A 6264-nucleotide genomic window follows, 5' to 3' on the forward strand; every position below is an offset into this window, starting at 1 on the left:
GTAGTAATAGTAGTACAGACTTAGTAAATAGTTTGAAAGTGATGAGGGAATTATTTGTTTAGCAGAGTGATGGCATTTGGGGAAAAACTGTTCTTGTGTCTAGTTGTCTTGGTATGTGGTGCTCTGTAGCAACGTCTTGAAGGTAGAAGTTGAAACAGTTTATGTCCAGGATGCAAGGGGTCAGTAAATATTTTAACAACCCTCTTTTTGACTCATGCTGTATACAGGTCCTCAATGGAAGGCAGGTTGGCAGCATCTTCAGTTTCTTTCTTGATGATTCCTCTCTTAAGCCATGCCCACGTCAAGTTGTTATCATATTTTCCTTAAATGTTTTTCAACTGGTATCCATACAAAGCTTTGGTTTTCCACCCATTTAATGTCATCCAGCTGTTTTTGCTTATTTTCTGTCTTATTTTCTGTTGTTTTTATAATGTTCTCCATTTTCACAGCCTGCAGCAATTTTTCTGTACTTTGGTTTACATAATCATTCAAACTTTTTGGTTTTTTTCTACAGATTGATGGATTTGCAATAACCCTATCTCTCCTATTCTTCTTGGCAGGTACAACCTGTCGATGTCACTTCGTGGATGTAAAGCATAGTACATATTCAAAAGTTTACACATTTTCTGATCCAGGTTTTCCAGTTCAGCTACAGTTCAGTTGATGATTTCAGCTGGATAGTGTATGACTGGAACTCCCAAGTACTGTATTATTAGTTTTAATTATGCTTCTAAGCATTAAGTTTTGATTTTAATATTTTGCAGACCCTCCTGATGTATTCCTTTTGCATGGACTCTTTTACTTTTTCATTCAAGGTATTATCTGCTAATGCTTTCAAGATGCTTCCATTTCCCAGTTTTATTCCTTCTATTTTTTTTCCAATTTTCCTCGTTGCTTGGATAATATATCAAATTTTTCAAGGCCAAAGTTCATTCTGATGTCGTTACTGAACAGTTGAACTGTGTTGAGTTCAAGGTCAGTGGGACTTTTCGCATACATTTTAAAGTCAGTAGTTTATAGTAGTTTCTCCTGCCATGCTGGCTTGAGATTTGATAGCCTATTTTTGTGTTTCGTAGGATTGTTGTCAGTGGAATTAATGTGATGTTGAACAGTAGTGACGAATGTGAATCCCTTTGGAAGTTTCCTTGTCTGATATTGACTAAACCAATGTTTTCCCCATTTGCTGTTGGAACTGTTTTCCATTTTTGCATATTTGCTTTAAAAAATATACAAATAGTTTTGCTGATTCCAAAGTTTTTCAGACAGGCATAAATCGAGATGTGGGGTCAAATGTCTTCTTGTAATCTATCCATGCCATATTTAAATTTGTTATTCTGTTTTGCATTTTTAGTACCATTTTGTCAATGAGCAGCTGATCTTTTCTTCCTTTTGATTTTTTGTAATTTCCTTTTTGTTCTACTGGGTACAAACTATTTTCCATCAGATGATTGAAGCTGAATTTGCCAGTACTCTTGTAAAAAGTTTGAATGTTCTTGGCAGACAAGTAATTGGGTGATAGCTGCTTTGTTCTGTGCCCTTTTCTGGATTTTCCATTATCAAGTATGTTCAGCCAGCTGTTAACCATTCTTCACTTGTTGCATTTTGAAGCATTTCATCAAATTGAGTGGCCATGAGGTGATGGAGGCTGGTCAAGTGTTTTGACCAGTATCCATTCAGTTCAACCAGACCAGGTGTTCTCAAATTCTTGACCTTCTTTACTTGTTGTGCAACCATATCAGTTATTATGACAATATTCTCCATTTTGTTTTGTGTTGCTCATTTTTTAGTTTATTTGATCCAGGAAACAGTTTTATCTTTTTCCACTGGGGTTTCCCAGTTGTTTCCAGAAGTTCAAATTTTTTTCCTTACATGGGTGAACATTAGTATAGACTCAACTTCCATCAAGTGACTGGTAGAAGAGGTGTTGGTTTCTACAACATTCAGTGGGGCTTTCCACATACATTTAAGTCATCCATGTATAGTAGTTTATCTTGAGATTTGGTAGCCTATTTTTGTGTTTCGTAGGATTATTGTCAGTGGAATTAATGTGATGTTGAACCGTAGTGATGAAACTGAGTCCCTTTGGAAGATTCCTTGTCTGATGTTGACTTCACCAATGTTCTCCCCATTTGCTGTTAGAACTGTTTTCCATTTTTTGCATATTTGCTTTCAAAAATATTATTATTATTATCATCATCATCATCATCATATTTTATTCATTAAACATGGGTTTCTGCCAGCCTCCTAGGTATCATCTTCTTAAATAATAATAATAATAATAATAATAATTATTATTATTATTATTATTATTATTATTATTATTATTATTATTATTATCTTTTGTTCAAAGAGGACTTTGCTTTATCCGGTTAAAGATTAGTAATGCATCTTAGTGGCATTCTTGCTAAGTTCACTTGTAACAGTCTGTTGTTTTATTAACAGTTCTGAAATAGTCTCCAGTTTTCCATGCGTGGCCATGTCCAAATCCAATCCTGCTTTCATCGGTTTCTGCAAGAAAAAAAAAGTTGCTTTAAAAAATAATTCTTATTAAATGAATGAGATTTGAAAGTCAGCCAGATCTTTTGGACAGGTTGGCTGAAAAAAGTTTTAAGAAAAGACAGGCTGCTGCTGTTATGAATAATAGTGTCCCGCTGTGTTGCTGCAGATTTGAAATACTTCTTCCCAATTAAAACAAGTGCAGATCTTTATGTACTGGCATGCACACAGAGACACACATCTGGAATTGAATACCAGAGAGAACCCATTCCAGGTAGGCCTAGGTCAGTGATGGCAAACCTACGGCATGTGTGTTGGAAGTGGCATGCCAGCTGGCGCCTGTTGCTCTTCTGGGTTTTGGCACACACATGCGTGATGGCCCATTGGTCTTCACACACACATGCACACCAAAAACCGGAAGACCAGGTGAGTGGCATGCAGCACACACATGCACGCCAGGAAGCTGTTCTTCCAGTTTCTGGTGCTCCTGGGCATGCACGTAATTCCGTTTCGGCATTCAGTGCTGAAAAGGTTTGACACCGGCCTAAGTAGTCCACTATGAATGAATGAATGAATGAATGAATGAATGAATGAATAAAATTAATAAATGAAATTAACATGTATACCAAGAACCAGAATACTTGATATCTAAAAAATACAGGTAATGTAAAGAAAGAGTGATCATGAAGGGGTAACTGTATTATCTCTTGCATTACTTTTGAAAATCTGACTTTTCATATAATTTCCTGCAGCCTCAGCTTCCAGAACATTGGAAGTGCAGCCTATTGTTCAATTTAGCCTACTTCAAAGGATTGTAGTTAATTGAAAGTAACAGAACCTATAGCCATACGTTTAAAAGAATGTTTAGAATTATTCAATCAAGTTCCAAAGCTCTCTTATTTATATTCACATAGGCTTCCTAAAACAAATGTAAACAGTTTGACCATATGGAGGGAACTGTCATGAAGATTTATGTGACAAAACCTGAAGGTCCCATGCTTTTAATGTGTAAAAATTATTATTTCCTGAAAGCATAATAATATTAATGCATTCCGCAAGCAATAAATATTAATTTGGTCTGTTGACTTACCTTTAACTTAAAATCCTCTTTATCCAGTTTAAACAAGAATGGTTACCACTTGTCACAGCCTTAGGAACAGTAGACACAATCCATAGACAGTCATCACTGATGATGTGAGAAATGAGTTATTTTATTAAAATGGGATATTTTCTGCTCCTGACAAACCACTGGTAAAATTACTTATTAAATTCATTTATCATTTTCAATTCTCCTACTTTAGTGAGAAAGCTAGGAAGGCTGTTTCATAATTATTCTGGAGAAATTACAAACCTTTCTTCAGATTGCTATTTTAAATTGATTTGCATGAAGCATGTTCCCCTCCTTTCCAAATTCTCCTCAGTTTAAATAAGCTATCGTGCTTTTTTCCATTGTGTGGAACAGAACTACACGCTCAAAACAGAGATTTTCCCAAAAGAAGGAAAATGGTACATCTAATTGGCCATGCTTTAAACAGCATGAGGATAGATGAATTCTCACCAATGTAAACACACAGACAAAAGATAAACTCCATCCAAACTACTTGGGCCATGAGAAAAAAAATAACCAAAACTTTCCTTCAAAAATATAATTTATTTGTAGTGCCAGATGAAGTTTTGTAATATTTTATTGATATTGGGGGACCTTGATTACACTAGGTGCTTTCTCAAAACTTACTGAGAAGAAACAAAAGATTCAAAGTACTCCATTTTGTGGGGGTGGGACAAGTTCAGGTTAATAGAATAAAATAATTTCCATCTTTGGAAATATATAGATTTAGTGACCAGTGAAAACAAATGTCAGTTGGAGATTATTTAAGTCTTAAGTCTGATAAGACTTAACCAACTTTCTGGGCCAAGATGCATGGTATTCCGAGAGTATGGCGCAGGTACAGTTTAAATTATATATAATCTTTTGCCACTTTTCTGAAGTCTTCTGTGGCATACAAATATTAGTGTCTACGGACATCTTTTCTATGGCTGTTCAAAGCTTTGATGAGAAGACAGAACTGAAAGGCGATTCAATCAATTTATTAATTTGGATAGATTTGATGTCTGTATCTAATTGAGTGCATTTGAATCGGTTCAGTTATTTGAAGGTGACTTAAGAGACTTGATAGATTTTCTGCAGTCTTAAGCACTAGTGCAGCTTTCTTTCTATATTTACCTAGCTGAATGAGATGTTGAATATGTGATCAATCTTATTAGCAGCCGGTGAATGATTTTCATCACTTCTGCAAACACTATTACAGCATTAAGAGAAGGTTGCCTGCTCTTTGTATTTCTCCTTTTCTCTAGAGACAGATTGCTTGTTTATTGCCCGAACAAGTTTGCAGTAGTGTGCTTGCTGCTGAGTAATTATGAATATGAAACATATTAGTATGATACAGAATAATACAGGTAGCCTTCAACTTACAAGTTTGTTTAGTGATCAAAGTTACAACAGCACTGAAAAATGTGACTAATGACTGTTTTTCATAGTTATGACCTTTGCAACATTCCCATGTTCCTGTGATCAAAATTCAGATACTTGGCAACTGGTTCATAGTTATGACTGTTGCTGTGTCCCAAGGCCATTGTGATCACATTTTGCAACCTTTTGATGAGCAAAAAATCAATGGAGAAGCCAGATTTACTTAACCTGATTACTAACTTATCAACTGCAGTGATCCACTTAACTGCTGTGGCAAGGAAGTTGGTAAAATGGGACAAAAATCACTTAACAGATGTCTCATTTAACAAGAGATCTTGGGCTCAATTGTGGTTGTAAGTTGAGGACTACCTTCTATTTCTGCCTTGAAAGATTACAGAATATATATATTTTTAAAAGCACATAGAAATCTTAGAATCTATTCAGCTGAAGCATTAAACTGACCGTCACTATCCTGTTACGTTCATCCTATTTGTCCTTAGAATGATGCAGCTGCAGATTTTCATTGTTATTATTTAAAAATTATCTTTACTGAACTGAAACTCAAATACAGGGATGTCAAGCTCCAGGTCCATGGGCCAGGTGTGTCATGTGTTGGCCACGCCCATTTTAACAAAGGGGGGAGTCATGATATATCATGTGCAGTGAACTCCAATTTTTTTTACTGCTTCTGTGGGCGTGGCATGGCTTTGTGGGCATGGCAGGGGAAGGATACTGCAAAATCTCCATTCCCACCCCGGAGCCAGCCAGAGGTGATATCTGCTGGCTCTCCAAACTACTCAAAATTCCCACTACCGCTTCTCCAGAACCTGCTGGATTTCACCACTGGTCAAGCGATGCCATCATGATGATGTTAGTTTTACAAATTCAAGTCTGTTCATCGGAAGTTGTAGGGCAATCTTCTGCATAAAAACATGGCAGAAATCCCACCCTCATTCACATTGATGTTGTTATCTAGTTGGGTAATACAATGTCTGCAAGCAAATGAGAAAACTCAGCACTAAAGATTCACAGTTCAACTCTAATAGATTCTAATAGATTCAAATCAAAGTGAGTCATGCTTTTCATATTTTGAATTCAGACCAGATTTTGGCTGACGGATACACCCCTGGTTATTATACTCCCCCCCCCCTCCCTGTCCTGGTATCTCTCTAAATTGATTATATAACAAAATCTAGATTTTTCATATTCTTCCTATAGATGAATTTTACTTGTTTGCATTTTCCATCATGCCTTTTGCATTAAATTAATAAACTTTGAATCTTGTATAAAAAGTAGGA

This window comes from Erythrolamprus reginae, chromosome 1 (genome assembly GCF_031021105.1).
Source record: "Erythrolamprus reginae isolate rEryReg1 chromosome 1, rEryReg1.hap1, whole genome shotgun sequence".
Taxonomy (NCBI): Eukaryota; Metazoa; Chordata; class Lepidosauria; order Squamata; family Dipsadidae; genus Erythrolamprus; species Erythrolamprus reginae.